At 50.0% G+C, this 23,441-nt stretch overlaps 1 pseudogene; it reads left to right on the top strand.

Moving 5' to 3' along the window:
• The first annotated feature begins 11,111 nt into the window (after positions 1-11,111).
• LOC105741619 lies at positions 11,112-20,915 on the top strand (annotated as a pseudogene).
• Positions 20,916-23,441: the final 2,526 nt, after the last annotated feature.

Consider the following 23,441-nt stretch of genomic DNA (forward strand, 5'->3'; position numbering starts at 1 on the left):
GCCAGGTGTTATCCACAAAACGTGCAAGTCGATGTTACCAGCAGCTTGCCATGCTGAAATAAAGGCGAAAGCTCCAGAGCCAGACTATCCTATGCAGAACTTGCAGTGTAAAGGAGAGCGATCTGGACTCAGCAGCTGTTAGAGTGAGCATTTTACAATGTTGGGCGTCAGGAGGAGGCCCCGATAGTGGAGAGGCAAGGGCTTCCTGAAGAGGGTTGGTGCTAGCTCCTCTCCTGAGCCCACTGAGGCTTGAGTTCTGGGTGAGAGTGTGTCTCACCTTAAATTTGGTGGGGATTTATCTCTGAATTAGTGGACATAGATGACAGAAGTCAGAGTCACTGAGAAGCAAGCTGAAGCATCCAGGGAAGCCAAAGGGAGAGGGGCTGCTGAGTTGGGCCCTCCCTGGGTCTGTTGACATAGTGGAGGGCAAAATACTGTCATGAAGAGTTCTGTCCACTTCTCCTTAGCACTGCTCCTCCAGGGCCTGCATCATTGCCTGAGAAGCCTCAGCCCTTCCCAAGGTAGAACCCTGCACTGCCCGCCCAGCCAGCCTCTGAGGAAGCTGCTAACATCCCCAAGGCCTCTTGGGCTGATTTCAGAGCAGCCGCTGGCAGCACAGAGACATCCACCATGGTGAGAGGGAGTCCACCCAGAGTCCCCGCCTCCTGGTGAAAAGAGCTGCCTGAGATTGAAACAGGAGCTCTAATCCTGCTCAGGGGCTCCAACGCAGCATGACAGGAGCAGTGCGCAGGGCCATGAGTCTAAAGTGCAAGAATATGGTGCCAGGGGTCTTGGCCATGCCCCAGGCCCCCTGGCACCACCCACATGCTGCCCTCGGGCATGGACCCCTCCCCCCTGCTGTTGCGTGGGAGCAGGCAGTGGGGCAGAGCACGAGCACTCCTGTCTCCCTTGGTTTGTCCCAACACCGGCCACTCTTAAGGAGTTGCTTAGTGGGCCACTGCGTAGACAGCGAGTGGGGTGGGAGTTGCGACACTTCTATTGCGATATTTCTGAGAAAAGCTGCAAGAGCTTTACCCACATTGGCTTTCCATTCACAGGCCTTTGGGGTACAGGTTCATTCTCTCTCTTGCTCGCCCAGTGTATGGGGACCACGTCAGATCCTGGGAACATGCACGCCTTTGGAGACAGTGCCTATAAGCTTGCTTCCCTCGCCAACTAGAGTCCTCATAGTGTGGTGTGCCATCTGCCAGCTTGGCTTCTGTGACTTTGGTGCTTGGGAAAATGCAGTACCATAGAAATTCACTAAATGCCACTTGACTGAATGGACTGGCATAATCAATGTCCTCGTCAAACTCCAGCGGAGGAGAGAGAAGTACGAGCACATTATGTACATCGTAGTCCAGGGTGCTGAGTTCAGCAGCACAGGGCACGCCGTTGGGCTTCATGGGGAACAACGCCATGCAGGATGCACATTTTATAAGATTATTTTGTAGTAGCCACCCAAGAACCGCATACAAAGAGTGCGGGAATTCTGTCACTCACTAAAGACCAAATAATCCAGCTGAGGGTTTGGATCATCCCTATAGCAATGCCCTGTGCGAGTCCAGCTGGAGGCCTAGAGCCCGTGACAATGTCTCACAAGGGCCTGCTTCAGGGATTTGCACTGGGAAGGCCCACAGGTCAGTGGTGGAAGCTAGGAAGACTATGCCAATGGGAGGAAGGATCTGGGCTAGCAGTTGAGGGATCCGCACAGGAGCCAGATCCACTTGCTTTGCACGTAAGGTGAGAACCAGAGCTTAAGGTAAGCACAACAGCCATCCGCAGTGACAGCGAGGTCCTGTGCTCCTCCACCAATGAGGAAAGCGGAGTTCCCATCAGGAAAGCCAACGTGACGAGCTTCTCCAGGACACTGAGCTGTGCACTATCTTCCCCTCCAGAGCCAGAAGGCGATGTTCAAAGTGGGGACCAGAGCTCCCCTAAACTGAGCTGTAGCCTTTTTCGGTGACAGTAAGGTCCCAAACTCCCTCTCCAACGAGAACAGCCAGCGTCATCAGGAAAGCCAGCATGACAGGGTCCCCCAGCTGAATAGCCCAGGAGAGCCCGCAGTTGCCAAGGCTCCAACAGCTCCTCCAAGCAGCTTCCCTAAGAGCCTCCCAACTGCGTCTCTGGTTTTACCTGCTATGCTGCCTGCAGCAGTCCTCAGCGGGGCCTCCCACAGTGAGCCCCGCGCTAGTTCAGTTCAGGTGGTTGTAAGAAGTTGGCCAACAGTCGGCATCCACCACACAGGGGATCCTTAAACTGCAGAGAACGGGAATGCGGGACAGTGTTTTCACGAGATGGTGCCCTGGGTGACGTCAAAGCACACGGAGCACCTTGCGCCACCCCCTGCTCTCCTCCACTGCTCTTTCCCAGGGCTCTTGGTTCTGTCTCTCTCTTTGGCAAGATGGGACAGTGGGTGGAATGAGGATCCTGGGCTGTTCCGTCCCAGACGTGGTCCTCTACGCAGCCAGGCGACTGGTGCCACTCCCAGATCTGGGCACCGAGCCTGTGGGAGCTGGATTCCCAGGATCGTGAGAGGACCCCTCCTGGGAAAAGGTCGGCTTGGGAGAGGAGTGAAGTAGTTGCCACGGAGGCAACACAGGTATCAGAAACTGGGCTCCCACCAAAGCGTAGGGCAGCTTTTCCCGTGTGTGTGGCCGAGTCCATAGGGTTAAACTATGATTAAACTTAACGTGAACATTCAATCCCCAAGGTAACCGTGATGTAATGTTCCGTGGAGTTTAGGCCAGATTACAGCTGATTGTGTTGCTTCATATTGGAATCCGGTCCAAAATGTTGATTCCTCTTTTTAAATCCTGTAGTCATTCCCAGAAATAGCACGACCCACCAAAGAGAAGCCTTTCTAAAGTTTCTAGGGAGTTTCAATGAGACTTTTTGTAAAGCACCACCTGGAAAAACCGCAAGCAACACTGACTCTTCCCCTGGGAGTCTCGGAAAGCGCCACACATCTAGACGAGGCAGCCCGCAGGGCCCTCCGCGGGGTCCCGCGCTCTCCCTGGAGCTCTAGCTGGGAGGAAAGCACAAGGCCGGGAAGCAGAAAAGCCCAAACCACGCTGGGCTGAAATCGCATCCCGCTGGGGACAGGGCCCCATTTGTAACCTTTGGTCCCTTCTGGCTGCCGTGGACACCCCGCCAGGACAGATCCTTTTTCTTGGGCAACAAACGCTTGGGTCTTCAGGGGCAGAAGCGCGGCTCCTGTTCTGTTGCTCTAGGGCCCTGCAAGGGTTGAGCAGACACGGAGACCAGAGACATCGGATTTCCCGGAGGGAATGCCCTTCCACAGCCGTGGGAGCACGTTGGTCCTTATCACTGAGTCCCTGCTTTGCACAGGATGGGGGTCCCTGGCCACCCCCCACCAGCGACTTCACAGGCAGGCTGGCTGCGGGGTCCAACCGCAGCATTTCGGACCACGCCGGAGTGCGAAAGCAAATATGGCTTTTAGGAAGGAACCTAAAATAATGAAGTTTTTAAAGGACCAGCAACAAGAAGGAAGTGCGCCGTGGGAGGTCCTAGCGGCAGGGCTCCTCGGCCACCAGTTCCACCATCTCGGCTACTCGGGACTGTGCCGAGGAGCACCGTACACTGCTCCGGCCGTGCACAGCTCGGTTTCCACTCTGAGTTCATAAACACTAAAAGTTAAAGGAAAAACCTGAACAGAGCTCTTCCCCATCCCGTGTTTTCAGTGCATATGGTTATGCAGATTAATCCGTTTAACTCTGGCGGATTTGTTTTGATAAAATTGATCTTATTGGTCTACTTGTGTACACAATGATCACAATCAGCATCAGGAACCCGCACCTGTTCGTGACAGATCTTGGTTCTTTTTTCCCTAATCCCCTCCCCTTCCATCAACGTCTCTTGCCCTCTTTATGTACAGAGGCCTTGTTTCCATTTTTTCCTTCTATTCTCTTTGTTTTCTTTTTTCCCCTCCCCTTCCCCTCCCCCTTCCTGTCTCCGTCCCACGTGAATGTTTCTCCCAATGTCCCAGTACCCACCATACACTGTGCTCCACATTTTCTCTTTGCATTCTCACACCAGAGAAAAAAATGCAACTGTTACAGTTTGGCAGATTTGTACACGCACACTATGTGCCTTCGTCCTTTCTCCCCGTGAGCCCCTTTTCCCATTCTCCTCCGTAGCTCTATGTCTTTGGAGCATTCCAATGTTTATAATGTACTTTGATGATATTCATATCCCCTATTGCTTGCCTCTGCTGCCTGAGGCTGTTTGGCAAAGCAGTTGGAAATGAACAGAAGATCCCTAACTGTTCCATGTTAATAGGTGAGATGTTTCTCTCCTTGATAAAACTACACAGCAGACTCTGTGCCCTCCACTTAAACAGCAGAAAGACTCAAGAATGAAACTGTGATTGCCACACTCCCAGTGTCACTGTAGGCTCCTGTCCCGATTGCTTTTCCTGTCCCTTGCTCTCTAGCTCCTCGTTCCAGTCTGACTAATGCTATCCTCGATTTCAGCTACTGTTCACAGCGAGCTGGAACACACAGAAGTCTGCAGAAGGAAGCTCTGGTTAGCCCTGCCCTCTGCCAATTGCCAGGTGACAAGTTAGTCGGTCTCCTTAACCTCAGTTATTTCAAGAGAGCAAGAATTTTTTGCCTGTCTAAAAGCAGGAGGGGAGACCAGGTGAATGATGTGTCTCAATTTGATACATACTTTGCATTAGTTTACAACTAGTGTCGTGGGCCTGTCACCTTGCCTTGCTGTCAGTACAGAAGTGACATACACAGCTTGAAGAGTTCAACCATGCCACAGCACACATGCCTGCGCTCAGACTTACTGACTTGCATCTGGGCAACTTGATATTTTTTAAATTACATCAATTGATGTCTCCCTGAATTCTCAAACAGCAAGAAGTTCAACAATTCCATTGTGTTTTCAGAGGAATTTAAAGTTTTTAAAAATTTGAAAGAAAATATGGGCCCAAAATTCAGGTGAGTCATGCAAATGTTCCTTTGGTCTCTCTCATTTTTGTCTGTCGCTGCATTGCCTTAAGCTTCTAGCCCTTCTTGCCTTGGTGATGTCAGTGACTTCCTTCTTGCTGGCCACATACATGGGCCACCATGTTTCAGTTCACCCTGTGTGTGCCACTAACTTCTCTATACACAGATCTAACCATGAGCCTCTATTCTCAGCAGGAGTCATGCTTCTTTTGCACAGGACTTTCATAAAGCAGGTACAACAGGACTTCTAGTCTCACTTTTCATCCTTCAACAGGAAGTGTATGGCTGACCGCAGGGGACATCAGCTGCCCCATCACAGGCCATGAAGCTTCTTGCCTGCAGAATAGCCCAGGCTGGGCACTCTCTGTAGAACTTTCCTTTGTGTTAGTTTTCTTTTGCTATTAAAACAACACACAGTGATCTAAACCATTTATGAAGTCACGTGTCAGAAGTTCAGGCTCCAACAGAGCGAGGTTCTCTTCTCTGTCCCCCACAGGGCTGGAATCCAGGCATCAGACTAAGCAGGAGACTGCACTACTGGCCATTTGCCTCCAAGCAGCTGTGTGTCTTCACCAGAGGCCATTTCCTTGGACCTGTGGGACCTGGGCCTCGGTGCCCTGGCTTGCTGGCATCTGGAGACAGTGGCCAGCTCTCAGTACCCCGCGTGTGTCCTCAGGAGGTGGCTTCTCCAAAGCTTCTCTCATCTCCATGTTCTCCGGCTTCACCATGTGGAGTACTGATGAGTACTGATGAGTACCATGTGGAGTACTACATGGTCATGGCCCGGGCTCTGGCTGCAGAAGGCCTGAGTCCCTTTCACTGATGCCACTGATTGGAGGAGGTTCAGCCAGAAAATCCCTTCAACAAGCTAAGGCTTAATTGCATTGGAGAAACCTCTCCTGCTCTCCAGCAGGCAGTTATGGGAGCAATATCTCATGGCCGTCACGGATCTCACCCAGACTTACCGGGAGAGCACGGCACCATGGCGAGACCGGTGGGGGTTGCCTCCAAACTCGGGGCAGCAAACTTCCCTTGTTTCTCTGCTGGACACACTGGCAGTCATCTCTAGGAGCTGCTAAAAGGCGCCTCCAGGGATGAGTGGTCCTGGCAGCCTCAGGACTCTCCCAAAGACTCTCTGTGCACCCCAAGACTGTGATGTCTGCCACATCGGTCACTCCCAGCCATGTGGGTAGTTGTCGGATCTTAGCGGCAGATGTTGTTCTTGTCTTCGTTTTATTGTGCATGTTGTCTTAGACCCATTGCCTCTGAACAGTGTTCTTCCTACTTGAAGGGGTGGGGATGGGGGTTATCCAGTAGAAAACACTGTCCCAGGCAAGGGTGCTGGTTTATTGTTGGAGGAAGTACCAAATCACTGTCTCTGCATACCAACATTCAATTTTAGTATTCATTCAGATTTGCTCATAGAGGACAGACCCACATGAGAAAATGTTCTCAGCAAACTGGCTGTAACATATTGAGAACTAGGTAGAATTTTTAAAAATTCAATTAGTTTGTGTCTGTTGTCAAAATGACTATAAGCAATGGCCATAGCTGGAATAAATGCCTAACCAGGAGAGGGCTTTCCTTCCCTGAGAATCTCAGGATGGCCATTAATTATAACATTTTCCCCACTAAGCTTTCTTTCATAAAGAAAGTAGAAGGAATCTGCATTTCATGTCCTTGATTCTTCCCTGGAGAGCCGGTTCAGGAACTGCCTGTCTCTCCAGGACTCGCACATGCAGCGTTTCGTGCTATTCTGAGCACACACAGAGCAGATGGATGCTGCAAGGACATCAGGACGCTCCACAGACCCCGGTGTGCAGCCCGGTCAGGAAGGAACAGTTGCTGATGCCTGTTTAGCAGCACAAAATGTACTCTGGATTGTCACTTTTCCTTGAAAGAAAACTGGAATTGGAGCAATTTTTCATACTATAGGCCGAAGTTCAGGATTCCTCATTTTGAAAAGAATGAGCATGGGAAATTCTCCAGAACCACAGCTCTGCTGCGACTGTTAAAACAGAAGAAGAAGAGGCTGGAACTTCACTCCCAGAATTCTCGTGTGCAGGACCACACTGTCCAGAGTTTAGAACTTCCCAGATAACAGTGGAGGAAGGAAAGTCACTCCACACCTCCTAATATATTTGGGGACAACTGGGGTCCGGCACTCTGTGCCAAAGGAATGCTGGAAATAAAGGCGCTGCTTAGGATAATATTTAACAAAGCATTTTGAACTCACACCAACCTTCCATGAATGGAATTAGGGAGCTCTGCCAGTGTTCCGAGGAAGATGATTCCCACAGTTCCCCTCCAGAATGGCTTAAAATATGCAGGGGAGGAAAGCAAGTGGGCTGGATCCAGCGGAATACCTCATGGACAATTTTCCTAAGCTGGGATGAATTATGTTAGCTTCTGTTCCCTGATCAATATGTATTCACGAAATGTTTGGGACTGCTATTGTCCTAATCAGCAGAGACAGCTCCAAAATCAATCTGGAAAATAAGCACTTGAGCCTGTGACTCTTTTTTTGCGGACACTGTTGGTCACATCTGTCACAACTGTACAACTGTTGGCCTGCTCCAGAGCCTAGGCCCTGACAGCCACCTGAGTCTGACCTCAGGGCAAGTCTTCTCCCAGCAACAAGGAAAGGAGGGCCTTCCTTGGGGGTGCTTAGCCCCTAAGAGAATTCTATAAGTTTCCACAGAAAGGTTTTTGGCATCAGATATTGACAAAGGAGTCATGTTATGAGAAGCTACTGGCAAGGATCAACATTGGGGTGCAAAGAAGCCTGGCTTTAAATTCTGCCTATGAGCCTCAGTTATACAAAGAGAATGAAGGCATCCTGGGGGTGACATTTGGAGGGATTAAAACAAAGTACAGCTGAATCAAGAACACTTTTATAAAAATTTATGTCAGTTGCACAGTGTACGCCTAGTATTCCATTATTGGAATTGACAATGGAGCATAATAAAAAAAATTTCCCCTCAAATTTTTGTTCTCTGAATTTTTCTTGGTAACATAGATGGATTTCAGGTGAAAAAAGTTAAAGAACTGGGAACTTCAATATCACACAGATCGCTCTGTCCTAACACCTTGGCACCTTACTGACATGTGCGTATATCCATTCACAAAGACTCAACTGGGGACCTACCCGTGGCAGCCTCACTTGTAAATAGCTGTGGCATAAATCATCTGCACAGGAGGACAAGCAATGATTTGCTGGTGGGCAGATCGCTGACTTGATGTTGAGGCAGCATTTTGCAGCATGACGGAGACACCCTCCGAGTGCTGCTCTCCTTAGGGCCTCCTAGGCCGCCTCATCTAAAGCCCCTACTAGCTCCCTGAAGTACAGGGCCTCAGGGTAAGCAATTGAAACTCAGAGTTCAAACCACCAACTCCAAGGCACATGATTTGTTGAGCTCAGGATCAGCCGAGGTTGGAGAACCAGGACTGCCTGAGGCACAGGGCAAGTTTGTGCCACGCAGTCTGTGAACTGGGATCCTAACGCTTTGAGGAGCCGGGCAGCCCCGAAGGTCTCCAGTCTTTCAAAGGAGCTGACATTACGGTGGCCCAGAAATGACCACCTAGTAGGAGTAGATAAAAAAGGTTACCTTGAAGTTGTTCAAGGCCTCCTGTAACATGGGCTGGTGCTTTCACGGCATTCCCACAACAGGGCCTGGCACTGCCTGCCACCACCTCCTGAAGACCTGCTCCCCCAACTCCTGGTCTCCACTGCAGCTCCGTGGGCCACGTCATGGAACTCACTGTCCCCCAGGTCCTTAGCCCAGATCTCTCCCGTCATTCTACAGCACCATCAGCAGTAACTGCAGGTTCTTTAACCTGTTCCTGAGGGATTCTGTGCCAAGTTATTATTGTGCACATTGTGCTTAGGGCTAGGGTTAGATCATGAATTTGCCATCATGTCTGAGACCCCCGCGTGTGGCATGGCATTAGCGTATGAATTAAAGCATGCCTGTTAATTGTTACTGTCTCCATTTTCCACTACACTCTACTTGCTCCTTTACAAGGTGTGACTAACATACATGGCAAATATGTGCATTTTGAAATTTTTATTCTAGTTAAAGGCACGTTGCTATTAGTCACCCTCAAATCATTCCCCCTTCCTCTGAACACAGCTAGCCTGTTTGTCATTCTTGCCACTGTGGGAAGCAGTGCGGGAAGCACTCTTCTGTGAGGGTCTCTTGTGGTGCCTTGATGTCCACAATTGATTCAAAACATTTATTGATATTTCTATCAAATAAAAAATCTCACAGTGTGTCCTCATCCACTCTGTTTACCAGATCCAATCTGGCATCGTGCAACTCCTAGCTTTTTGTCAAAGTCAAAATGACCCTGAAAAGACTTTGGTTTGAATTGACTTAGGCTATTGAAGCCACCGTGACATCAAAATGGAAGACATGAAAGTGGACTTCTAGTACTGCGTCAGAAAGCATGGGATAAGCATGTTCAAAGGAAGGAGAAACACTTATTTATTTATTTATTTAGGAAGGATCTACGGGGTATTCAGGGTCTCACTACTAGATTTAACTCACAGTGATCCATCTGTTTACAGCCTCCCAAGTGCTGCAATTACAGGTGTCCGCCACCATGCCTAGTCTCAATCGCCATCTCAGTGCACCCCGGGGACGGAGCCAGCACAGCACGCCTGGGGATCAAACCCCCAGCCCCTGCAGCTGCTCGCAGGCGCTTTAATATGCTGAGCTATTTGGCCAGCCCAGGAGAAACATTTTGAAGAGGATTAATGGCCATGTATTTTTCACCACAATATATTTTTAAAAAATTTAAACATTAGATTTTTGTCATACCACCTATGTTCATGGGAAATGATGTCTAGCATTAAATGACTTTTAATGTAATGGGCACACTTTAAGGCAACGCTAGACTTTCTCCGTATCTCATGTGGTCATTCGGAGAGCGGACTGGACTGAACTCGCTAAATGCTAGAACCCAGGAGAGTACGAGGGTCCATGCTGGCCGCCTCCCCTCTCAAGCACACACTGATACAGAAGGACAGACACAGCATTCACTCAGCTAAGAGTTCTCACTTAATTTCTAAGGCATTCAAACAGCACAATGCAGAAAACGATTTATTTTGCTTAAGTCAAAAGTCTCGCGATTATAATTTCTCCGTCTGATCTCTAAGGTTCTTAAGATACCTCTCATAAAAAAGTATCATGGAAATTTCCAGTTACAGACAAAACATCGAAGTAACACAAGCTCCTGTCATTCTTTCCCAAATGCAAGTTTGCTGAAGTGTTGGAAAGAGAAGAGGTGAGATCAGTTACTCTGAGTAAACATCGAGAAGCCTAGAGAGCGAAGATGAGGGGACTTTGGCCCAGGCAGGGCCTGAAAGAAGTGGGTTACATACATTTCAGGTATGCTTTAGAAGAGACCCTTTTTTAACTTAAAAAAATCTGTATTTATTTGGTACAGAGTCGCGCTACACAGCTTGGACAAGTAGGGAATCCTCCTTTCTCAGCCTCCCCAGCGCTGGGATCACAGGCTTGCGCCACCACACCTGGCTTTGGTGGACATCTCGGCAGGCGATGTCAGGCACTGAGCCTGGGTCCTTGTACTTGCCAGGCAGGCTGTCACATGCTGAGCTATCTCTCCAGCCCCTTGGGAGAGACCCTTTGGGCATATTCCTTTCCCTGCTCTATACTGCCCTGGCAGGGCCAATGCCTAATCCATCACAGCTCCAAAGCAAACCCCGGGCAATGTCATGCCATACCAGGTTCTGCACAGGCTGAGCGCATCAGGAGATGCACACGTGGCTAGAGGTGGCTGAGCTTCGGCTCCTCCCGCCTTCCCTTCCACTGCAGGAGCCACAGTATTCCAACTGGGAGAAGACCACTTCTCAGTGGCCCGCAGTGTGCAGGCTGCTGGAGCCGGGGCTTGGCTGAGGGCAGGGGAACCTGGATGGGAGGGTGGCAAGGTGGTTGCAGGTCTGCCTGGGCTCAGCTTCAACGTGCTCTATGCTGAGGAAGGTCCTTCGTGCTGCTTGCTGCTTAAGCAACGGCAGAGGTCAGGGTCGGGGCGTAGGTGTTCTCGCTGCACCGTCTGTTAACCAAGGCAGTGATGTTTCCGGGAAAGAAGCTTGCGGTGAATAGCGGGATGGACGTTGTCATGTCGGCTCTCCAGGTAATAAACCAGGCATTACGTACAGAAGGATCAGAACGAACGCACTAGACTAAAACTACTTTAGCACGAGCATTATGGAAATACTTTAAAAAGACCAAAACACGGGCAACCTGAAACAGGCACAAAAAGTTTTTATAAATAAATATTTGAAAGTGGTACATAAGAAAAACATAATGGAAAAGTGCAGCAGATTGAGAAGAAACATCATTTAAAGTGAAAATAACATTTTCCGGCCCCCAGAACTCTTTGACAATATAATTTTTTAAAAAATTCTGCTTTGCTTCTTTTCCTTTTTCTGCTTCCTGAGAGCTGAGTCTAAGAAGCCTTCTAAGAAGGGCAGGGAAGGCGGCTCATGTTTACTATTGATTGGAAAATGCAAATTAACCCATAGCGAGCTGCTTAACTGAAGCCACTGATGGGCAACGGCCGGAGGGACAGTACCAATGCCAGTCTAGGTGAGAACAATCTCTAACTTTCAAGTGCACCACTGATGTTTTAAACCATTTGTGTTTAACATGATTATTAGTATGCCAGGTCTCACTTTATAACATTTTTCTTCTCTCTGTCTGCGCCACCTGACATTTGAGCCCCCTCCTTTACACTTGACGTGGACTTTATTTCACTCCTCCCTGACTTTATGACAGGACGTGCACGAGCTTCTGAAAGCACTGGTTCACTGAAATACGTAAGCCTTCCAGCATTAAAAAGCCATGTTGCTAAAAGTCGGATTTTAATGTAATTAATAATCTTTGCCAATTCATCCAGGACATTTTAAAGTGAAATTTAATTTTTAAAATTTTGGCTAGTGCATGTTAGCGTTACAGGATGACAGCTCATTTGGGGCAGTGGGTGCGTGCACGTAACACCCCTAGCCAACAGCAACTGCTTTCCCCTCTCTCTGTTGCCTCCCAGCTCCTTCATGTCCCCGCCCATGTCTCTAGAAGTCTGCCTCCTGGTTTCTCATCTTCTCTCCTTTTTTAAAATTCTTTGTCAATTTATGTATTTTTTAGGTTTCTTATATAAGAGAAATCATGGAATATTTTACTTTTTGAGTCTGACTAATTTCACTTAACATGTTTGTTTCTAATTCCATCCATTCTGCTGCAAGTCCTGTGATTTCACCCTTCTTGAAGGGCGAGTAGTACTCCACCGTGCATACCTACCTCCACCTCTTTGTTCACCCGTCTGTTGGTGGTTGTCTAGGATGCTTCCACAGCTTAGCTGCGCAACGCCATCGCAGTGTTCACGCTGCAGAGGACGGCAGTGAAGAACGCCATCGCCAGCAGGGTGCACTGCTGCCGCCTTGATCTGTGTGCGATGCCAGACCGTGCCCAACACCACTTTGGCACCGTCAGTGCCCATTCCACGGCAGGAAGGAGAGGCAACCGCACGTTCTTCCTGTCCTTTCTTACACTGATGACCCGGAATGGACGTGAGCATGCGGGGAGCACACAGATGCTTTCCAGCATCGGGACACTGAGGGCTGGGATCTGCCGCTCGTTCCGCACACAGGCGCTTGCTGTACTGGCTCACGGTGGGGAGGCTCGGGGCGGGTGGGTGGCCATGTGCCCCGGGAGGTTGTGCCTGGCAGGTGTGTGTGTCCTAATGATTGGGAATTGTGGCTGCAACAAACAGAATAAAAACACGATTTAGGTATACCTTTTTCTTCACCTGGCAACCAAAGATTTTAGAGCATAAGCACTTCAGTCCTTTTGACTTGACACACAAATGCCGACTACTAAGTATTTGGCCAGTGGGGTGCTGTGGGGCACGTATGGAGCCCCGAGGGGTCACGAGCATCTATTATTGCGTTGGCATAGAAATAATTTCACTTGCAAGGCCCCTCAATGTTCTCAGGAATGAGGGATCCGCAGACAAAAGCTTGAGAACCAACATAGTTCAATACTCTGCTCCTAAAGTGTCAGAAGAACTTTAGAAAAGTTATATGAATTGTCACCATTATAGGGATCTTGATCGATTTTCTCTTCCCAAAAATATCACACTGGTCCATTACATTGATGAAGTCATGCTGATTGGGCCTAATGAGCAGGAGGTGACAACCACCTTGGATTTGTTAGTACAGCATTTGAGAGCCAGGGGATGGGAGAGAAATCCCACAGAAATTCCAGGTCCTTCTACCTCAGTGAAGTTTCCAGGAGCCCAGCAGTGTGGAGCATGTAGAGATATTCCCTCTGAGGTAAAAGATAAGTTGTTGCATCTGGCTCCCCCTGTGACCAAGAAGGAGGCACAGCACCTAGTGGGCCTATTTGGATCTTGGAGACAACACTTTCCTCACCCAGGTGTCTTACCCTGACCCATTTACCGAGTGACTCAGAAAGCTGCTAATTTTGAGTGGGGCCCAGAACAGGGAAGAGCCCTGCAGCAGGTCCAGGCCGCTGTCCAGGCTGCTCTGCCCCTGGGGCCACATGGCCCAGCAGATCCGATGGCACTTGACGTATCAGTAGTGGATAAGGATGCTGTCTGGAGTCTCTGGCAGACCCCCGTAGGTGAACTGCAGCGGAGGCCTTTAGGATTCTGGAGCAAGGCTCTGCCATCTTCTGCAGACAGTACTCTCCTTTTGAGCAACAGCTCTTGGCCCGCTACTGGGCCTTGGTGGAAACAGAACGCTTGACTGTGGGACACCAGGTCACCATGAGACCCAAGCTGCCTGTCATGGCCTGGGTATTATCTGATCCATCAAGTCACAAGGTTGGACTGCACAGCAAGAGTCTACCATTAAATGGAAGTGGTACATTCATGACAGAGCCAGGCCAGGTCCAGAGGGGACAAGCAAATTGCGTGAGGGAGCTGCCCAGGTACCTATGGCTCCTATGCCTGCCACATTACCTTCTGTTTCCCAGCATGCACTATGGCACTGGGGGGTGTGCCATATAATCAGCTGTCGGAGGACGAGAAGACAAGGGCTTGCTTTACGGATGGCTCTGCACGCTATGCAGGCACCACCCGCAAGTGGACAGCTGCAGCATTACCGCCCCTTTCTGGGATGTCACTGAAGGACAGTGGTGAAGGGAAACCATCACAGTGGGCAGAACTTCGGGCAGTGCACTTGGTAGTGCATTTTGCCTATAGAAAGAAATGGCCAGACGTGCGACTGTATACTGACTCACGGGCCGTAGCCAACGGTATGGCCGGATGGCCCGGAACTTGGAAGGAGCATGATTGGAAGATCGGTAACAAAGATATTTGGGGAAGAGGTATGTGGACAGACCTCTCCAGATGGGCAAAGGATATAAAAATATTTGTCTCCCATGTGAACGCTCACCAAAAGGCAACAGCAGCAGAAGAGGACTTTAATAGTCAAGCAGGTAAAATGACTCGGGCTGTGGATAGTAGCCAACCTCCTTCTTCAGCCACCCCTGTCGTTGCTCAGTGGGCCCATGAACAGAGTGGCCATGGAGGCAGGGATGGAGGCTGTGCAGGGCTCAGCACCATGGACTCCCACTCACCAAGGCTGGTCTGGCTACCGCCACTGCTGAGCGCCCAGTATGCCAGCAACAGAGGCCAACACGGAGTCCTCGATGTGGCACCATCCCCCGGGGTGATCAGCCTGCGACCTGGTAGCAGGTTGATTATATTGGGCCACTTCCATCATGGAAGGGACTGTGCTTTGTCCTCACTGGCATTGACACATATTCTGGATATGGATTTGCCTTTGCTGCACGTAACGCTTCTGCCAAAACTACCATCCGTGGACTTACAGCATGCCTTATCCACTGCCATGGAATTCCACCCAGCATTGCTTCTGACCAAGGAACACATTTTACAGCTAAAGAAGTGAAGCAGTGGGCTCGTGCTCATGGAATTCACTGGTCTTACCATGTTCCTTACCATCCAGAAGCAGCTGGATTGATAAAGGTGGAATGGTCTTTTGAAGACACAGTTACAGGGCCAGCTAGGTGTCAATGGCTTGCAGGGCTGGGGTAAGGTACTTCAGAAGGCTGTATATGCTTTGAATCAGGACCCTCTGTGTGGTACTGTGTCTCCCATAGCCAGGATTCATGGGTCCAGGAATCAAGGGGTGGGAGTAGGAATGGTACCACTCACCATTACCCCTACTGACCCACTAGCAAAATTCTTGCTTCCTGACCCCACAACCTTATCTTCTGCTGGACTAGAAGTCCTAGTCCCAGAAGGGGGAAGGATTGCACCAGGAAGCACAGCAATGATACTACTGAAAGGGAAGCTAAGATTTCCCCCTGGTCACTTGGGTCTCCTCATGCCTCTGAGGAAACAAGCTAAAAAGGGAGCCACAGTGCTGTCAGGGGTGATTGACCCAGACTATCAAGGGAAATTGTATTATTACTCCACAATGGAAGAAAGGACGAATATACGTGGAGTGCAGGAGATCCCTTGGGGTGCCTCTTAGTATTGCCATGCCCTGTTTCTAAAGTCAGTGGAAAATTGCAACACTCTAATACAGGCATGATGATACATGGTCCAGAGCCTTCAGGAATGAAGGAAAGAACCCAGACCTGCTGAGGCACTTGCTGAGGGCCCAGGGAATACAGAATGGGTAGTAGAAGAAGATAGCTCTAAATACCAGCTACAGCCCCATGATTAACTACAGAAAAGGGGATTATAACTGTACTACTTCACCCCCATATATGGTTCTGTTATAATATAATATGGATAAATTTAGTACAAGATTTTGGGATTATCAAACTTGTGTTATTGTTGAAGCATAAGCTAAGAAAAATTACCTTCTATTTGGGTAAGGGTATTAGCGCATTTCTGTTTGTACACAGGATAGTTATAACAATGTTAGGCATAATTATATGCACACCTCTGTATTTGGAGACTGGTTTAAAATATGCCAGGTTGACAAGGGGTGGATTGTAGTGGTTGATATATTATTGTCGACTTGGCCAGATAACTATGAGGCGCACTTCCAGCGGGTGGGGGTCCTGCCCTGGAGCACAATTGGTTCTGCCCCCAGAACCTGTGACTCAGTACAAAGAGACCATATAAAGGGGCTGAGGAAGTAATCCATGTTCCACTTTGTTGGAGGAACTTTAGTCTTCGCATTCAGCTTGGACTTCATCACCTGGCTTGCAGCGCAGACTCTTCGGCCTCCGGCTTGGATCCTTCACCTTACATCACAGACTCTTCAACGTTCATCGCAGACTCTTCAGCCTTCTGTCGCAGACCCATTAGCTGATGAATAGAGACTTGCACGGAGCACAGCAGTGAGCTTCAGACCTTGGGACTGCACTCCTCACTCTGGGGTGTGCAGACGCCCTCCGCACGCTCCCTCATCTGACTCTGTGGCTGACCGTCGTAAGCCAGTCTTGCAATTCCTTATATGTTGTATATCTTGTGTTAATATCTGTTCCTTATATTGTATCTGTTCCCCTAAGTAAAATCCTGACAAATACGGTGAGCAACCTCTCCATCCCTCTCTCCATCCCTCCCTCCCTCCTCTTCTCTTTCCCTCTCTCTCTCTCCCCCACCCCTCACAGTAACCTTGTCCATCTGCTAGGTTGGTGGGTAGAGAGCTAACAGTCAACAGGTATGAGCCTGGCCTCCTAGCGGCTCACTCGTGTGGCTAGGCAGTTATTAGAAGACCTGTCCTCTGCTTTGAATAGTGTGCAGTATGGTGGGCGAAGCTGGTGGAGATGCAGACTGTCACGAGGGTGAGGGAATGGTAGCACAGGATGTGCAGAGAGCCCTGGGACGCGTAGATGGGTGTGCTTACGCAGCTCGGCTGGATGGCCGGTTATCCCAAGATTCTAGATTGATTATCGCAAGAGTACAGGGATGGAAGAGAAAGAGGAGGCTGTGAGGCCACACTGAGTGCCTGATGTGAGGTGAGGAATGGTGATCTCTGGCCCTGTGACCTCCCATGGGAGGCAGGGACGTGCTTATGCCAAGCCACGGAGTCTGGGCTTCATCCTGGAGCGGATCACTGGGCAGGTACTGAGAAGTCATTGAAGGACTTCAAGGAAAGGACTGGCCCATCGCTGGCTGGCTCTCCCTCCCACAGTGACCAGGCCAGCGGCCGGGGAGCCTGAGTACAACGGCACCTGGCAGGGAGCTGCTCAGAGCACCCTGGGCCCGCACTGAGTGGGGATGACAGATGGCGTCAGATAAGGACGCTGCATGGGTCTGGTGCTCACTGTGGAGGAATGAGAGGCCTTGTACATGGTGGAGGTAATTTCTTTTGCATTCTTATTTTTATCTTAAATGTGGACGGGTCGTTCTTGTTAGTGAGGCTCAGTGTGCTGTCTCCGTACATACCCATAGGCTGCGCAGGTCACATAGGCAGCGTAGGGAGTGGTGCAGATGTCCCTGTGGGCAGCTGGAGGTGCCTGCGGGCCATGTCAGGCGCAGGAGCTGACGGCGCTTGGCATGGAGGCACATTCAGGTTATGGACTGCTAAACTCTTGAAGGAATGACTACTGTCTAAGGCAGATTTTGGTGCCCCCAACTGTCAAGCAAAGAGCAGGCAGAGAAGGGAAGTGCTGTGTTCTTCCTGTTGGGGTCAATACCCACAGCACCCACCAGTCCTGCTGCCGCCGCCTGCGGAAGCCTCTGTCTGGCTCTGAGCCAGCCCCTGGGAGAGAAGCTGATGAAGCGAACCCCCAATTCCTTCCCCGCTTATAGCAGGTGAAAGACTAGCTTCGCTTTGCAGGACTGAGTCTGCACTGGGAGTGCGGGCAGCTCTGCCTGTCCTCAGCGTCTGGAGCTCGCTTCCTCCTTCCCAGGAGAGAGTGGCGCAGCCTGCCCTGTTCCTTCCCACATCAGTGGCCCTTTCCCATGACCAGCTCTGCACGGGAGCCAGGGAGACAGAGGCAGAGTGTGCTGTGCCTGACAAGGAGTCCCCAGTCGTGTCCTGTGGGGATCCAGCAGCCTCCAGGTCAGGCTGGAGCCCCGAGCCCACTGCACCCAGGCCCTTCAGTCACAGCTGCCTCTGCGAACAGCCTGGTGCTCCTAGCCTGCACTGCCGCATGAGCCAAATATCCAGGCCATTTGCAGACATCTTGGGGAGACTTCAGGTGTCAGCAAGGAGAGGCATGAACACAATCAGTGGGGTAAGTGAAGAAAAATCCATTTTCCAAATCTACATCAGCATAGCTGACATGCTTGACGGCACCTGAAAGAGAATAGACTCTTTCGAGGATAATTTTGCCCAATGAGGAAAACATCTTTGTCTTGGACTCTTGACTGGAAAATCAGAGAAGTGAGTGGCAGAAGTTTACTGTAGAATTGCTTGAACAGAGGGGGTTTTGCGGAAAACGTGCCATGTAAGCCGTTTGGACCTGCAACCAGCAGTCGGGGGTTTGCCGCCTGCTCTGGGCTACGATGAGCCACTGGAGTGACAGGCTATTTTTCTTCCTCTCCATGCAGAGATTGTGGGCTTTATCATTGCCGTGCCACGTGGGTTCCTGCAGAGCAGAAAGCAGGTGCCGCGTGAACTGGGCAATGTGCCTCCTCCCCTGTAAAGTCCCAAGCCAAGTGAACAGCGATTTGCCCCAGGGTCCAGAGTGAGAGTGTGAGGTGCGGTGCCCACTGCGTCCCTGGCAGACCGCTGAGCCGGGCTGGAGCTCGGGAAGACAGTGCAGTAAGCACTGTGTGCTTGTGGGCACAAATGCTCGCGTGAACATGGACAGCATGTGCCACACAGGCAGCTTCTCCACTGGGGCAAAGCACCCTCCGTGGTAGAAAGCTGCACGAGGGGGGAGGTTTCTCTGCGTCACAGGCTTCCTGACCTCGGGCAGCTTTCGGTCTCCTCTGCCACAGTTGGGCATTTGCTTTCTAAGACCAGTGGTTCTAAATATTTCAAGTGTTCATCAACTGCCTTTTAGTTGGCACAATGGAAAGGAAAGCTGGAAGAAGCGTTGTCACAGGAAGAGGCTTTAGCATCTTGCTTTTGGAATAGTCTGGCCTGGGCTTTCCTCCCAGGCACGTGTAGAGTAAGCTATCAGTGTGTTTGTTTATATACGCTCACTTTTCGTTTTCTTTTTCCAGTACTGGGAATCCAGCCCAGCCATGTCCCTGTGCCCTTTTTACCTTTCACTTTGAAATAGGTGCCTCTAGGCTGGACTCAAATTGCAGTTCTCCTGCCTCAGCCCCCCACAGGCTGGGATGAGGGGCCTGGACCACTGTGTCCTGCTGGTCTTCACTCCTTACTCCCCACCAGACTCTAAAGGAACATCATTTCTTTATCCTGGAGCCCAGCACGTTGAGCAAGTCATAGCAGGTGCTTAATAACTTTAGGGATTGAATTCATCTTCAGCTTAATAAATATTCTTTAAATAAAACTTCAATCAGATAGTGGCTTTATCTCTAGCATTTTCATCTCAGTGGTCCCCAGGGAGACTCCAAATGAGGAGCACATACCACTAATTACACTGCAGTCCAGAAGCGTTCAGGCATCTTTGCACCGCCGACTGCCTGGACTGTCCCCCTGTGACTCTTCCCAGGGTCAGGAATTGAATGAGGCCCATCCTCCTCACAGTCGCTGTCTGGCCACAGGCTCAGACTCCAAAGGGCCTGAGTCCTGCCAGAGCACAGACTATCTCCCCCCCTTGGTAGCCACGTGTGGGGACAGACGTGGCCCCTCCCGGATGAGCAGAGGTAGGCACCAGTGGGAGTCACTTCCATCTTGCCGGGTGGCTTCCATCCGAACAGAGCTGTTTGCACCCAGCCTTTGGACCAGAGAGTGAGAGGTGCAGGCACTGACGGCCGCGGCTCTCGGGAGTCCGGGGCTGCTGCCGTTCATGCAGGAAGCATTTGCCGCGGCATCAGCTCCCTGAAGATGGGTGCTTCTGGAACACCTCCACCTGCGGGAGGGCAGAACTTGAAAGACTCATGCCAGCAACTGCTATTATTTTGAATTATGGATTTCATAATGGTAATAATCCTTCCTGGTACCAAAGATCAAGAAGAATTGTATCATAAGTGAGTTAAATGCAAAAAAAAAGTCCCTATTTAATCACTCCAATGTCCCAGTAGAGCACAAGTAGGAAGAAGAAGGAAAGATCACTGTAGTATTCGCTCAGATGTTTAAACCCCTGAATGTAGGGAAACTAACACATTAGGGGAGCTGGTGTCTGAACCTTTTTAGAATCTACAGGAAAACAGAAGTAGGGGTTGCCCGCCTCACCCCGGCTTAGAATGCACTGCCTGTGAAAACAGGCGATCATGTCCACCTGACACAGGGCAGACCTCCCCAGGATACACACCCTGCCCCGAGAATAACAGCCAACTCCTGACTGAATGAAATCCCTGAAACCGACAGCTGGCAAACGGCTTTCCTTCTCTCTCTTTCGGGAGATTAACTGCAGTATTCAACATTTATAAAGCTTGTCGGACACATCAGAATGGCCAGAGGAGAATTTGCACTGAGTATCTAATTCATTATTATTAAAACATTGCCTTGCGGTCCCAGATTTTTCCCCAGGACACAGAGATAGGAGAGAAAGGGAAACTCACTTTCAATATTTTTCTTAGTGTCTTAATTTGGGAAAACATGGAGGCCTTGTTGGTGGTTCATTCTGAGGTCTGGGCAAGGGTTCAAGCCCATTCCTGAGTTATCTAAACTGATTCATCCTCCCCCATCGAAAGCCAACAACTGCTGAGGTTTGCAACGGCACTCTGCCCTGACTGTGCTTCATGTGGAGAGGCTTGTAATCTTTTTCCTGTTGGTCTCCTTATCTTCTGGTGCTTTTCTGTCTCACCCCCCTCTTCCAGAGGCTCCCGATGCAATCGGCATCTCCTGCTGCCGATGACAGATGCAAGGAGCAGACGAACTGAAAGGTTAATGGAAGGGGAATGGCAGAACTAGCCTGGCTCAGGACGGCAGCAGGAAGTCAGGCTGGGGTCCTGCAAGCTCTAAAATATCCTTACAGAACTTGGAAACAAAGTTAGAAAAAGGCATTTGACAACTCAGTTGGTCATTGTCTCAGTTCCAAGGAAAGTTATTGTCTCAGCAAATTAAAAGAGAATATTTTACATGAAAATTAGCAAAGGAGGTATCAGGGGCTCCTCATCCAGCCATGGTAGGAGACACTTCCAAGTTTCCCATTTCCTCAGTACCCCTGTTTCCCCACATCCTTTGACTCTGACTTGGGGAATCATTCTGGGTTGTGGAGCAAGACTTGCTCTCCACCTAGGGCTGTTTCAGTGAGATGTGCAGTCAGGACCCTGAGGCTCAACATGCGATCCCAGGGGAGCCTGCTGGGCTCTCTCGCAGGTCTTGGAGAAAAGAGAAAACGACATTGCCCAGTTACTGCAGCTGTCTTAGGAGTGCTGAGCAGAAATTACAGAGTTGCCCAAATTTCTGTCCTGTCTGGATTAGCTGTTTTGGTTGGCTTTCTCTCTGGCAGTTATAACCCCTCCCCTCTACCCCTCTACCAGGGCTGCCATAGACAGGAACCCAGCTTATTCTCAAGCGCCTCTGTTTGTGATGATGACTATTTGCATCAGGTTTCCCCTCTCTGTGACACAGAACCTGACACCCACAGCCTGAAGGAGGAGAGGCTTAATGAGACTCGGAGACTCAGGGGTTCAGTGCCTGGTTTGCTGCCTGTTAGGCAGACAGCATGGCGGAAGCACAAGTTAGAGCTCAAGATCACTGGAAGCAGAATAGGGGACAGAACTAGAGAGGGAAGGGAGGAGCACATGGAGTGCCCGTGTAGTACCCCCACAGTCCGCCTAGATGTCCACCCAGGAGTTCTCTAATCTACTAGGCATTTCTTAATCCAATAAAGTTGACACATCAACATTGTCACTACTCGTCCCCTGGGTGTATGTGATATCTTCAGAAAACAGAAAGGAGCAGATGAAGGGGAAAGAGCTGAGAACTGAGCAGTATTGTGGCTGGAACTATTTATTTCCTGCCTCTGAAGTGTAGCAAAGACTTCAGAGCAGCAGGACTGCAGGGGACGAGGTCGCCCCTTCTCTGTATTTGTTGCCTGAGCTGCATAGACTTGTGCTAAGGATAATTCCTCTACTAAATTTGGCCTCTCCCAGTGGGGCGAAATAGACTTGCTTCAGAGAGAACAAGGAGTTGAAAATACTTATCAAGATGCAAGTTCCAGGGGCAGCCAGATAGCTCAGTGAACTAAAGCAGCTGCTTAGGCAAAGTGCAGCAGCGGGGGTTCAATCCCCTGCATGCTGTGCCGCACCCCCCCCCCCGGGAGCGCTGAGACAGCCTTTGAGACTGGGCATGGTGGCACCCACCTGTAATCCCCGTGCTTGGGAGGCTGAAAACAGGAAAATCACTATGAGTCTGATCTGTGTAGTGAGACTCTTGTAGGCCGTGCAGACCCTATACCAAACACATAAAAGAAAAAAGGCCCAAGTTCCAGCTGTAGTGTGCGTGGCTTTTGGCACCTAGGGCTCCGGCTACTCAGTTCCTGGCAGCTCAGTCGCCCTGCCCTTCCAAGGTCCTTGGACACGAGCGTGTGCATCTGCAGCCACACTGCAGGTAAGATCTCGGCAAGGACCATGTCACACCAGCTAAGATCAAATGCCAGAAGTTCAAAGATGTTTCTCTGAAGTAAATCTACCTTTTGAGATGTTTGGAATGGACTACAGGTAATTCTTCACCCGGCCAGGGTCTGAGTCACACCACTAAAAATCCTCTTTTGCCACAAGGCAGAGTTGCCAAGAATACATATAACATGGCAGAGCAAGGCTCTCAGGCTAGGAATGTCCGCTTCGTCCCGCTTGGTAGCAGTTCACGGCGACATTTCCTCTTGGGAATACGGTGAGGTACGTTGCTAGCCAGCACTTTGTCACTGTAACAAATGCTTGAGATAATCAACTTGGGAAGAGAAAAGACTTGTTTTGGCTCTTGGTTCAGAAGATTTTGTCCATCATTGATGGAACCCATTGCTTTTTGGCCTGGGACAAAGTCACACATCACTGTGGCAGTGTGTAATAAGTTTGCTTACATTGTGGCTAGGGAGCAAGAGAAAGCGGAAGGAAGGAGTGGGGTCTCACTGTCCCCTCCCAGGGCAGTCTCTAAAGACCTTCAGTCCTCCCCCTTGGCCCCATCTCTTAAAGGCTGTACACCTGTCACCCTTGCCACAGGGCCAGAACTTCAATCCCTGAGCCTTTGGAGGGACATTTAAGGTTCACACTCTAGCAATTCTCGGCCCCTTGGCTAAGATCAAGTGAAAATTTATGCTCTTGCCTCAGTAGCGATAGAAGTGTTGTCTGAGGATCTTGTGGCCTGTGATATCCTGGGAAGGTTTTGTGGACGAGATGGGACTTGACACCAACATTACATGGAGAATGTGAAAATGAAGATGCCGAAGGCCTCTCAGGAAGGAG

This window comes from Octodon degus, unplaced genomic scaffold (assembly GCF_000260255.1).
Source record: "Octodon degus isolate 3935 unplaced genomic scaffold, OctDeg1.0 scaffold00017, whole genome shotgun sequence".
In the NCBI taxonomy this organism is placed as follows: domain Eukaryota; kingdom Metazoa; phylum Chordata; class Mammalia; order Rodentia; family Octodontidae; genus Octodon; species Octodon degus.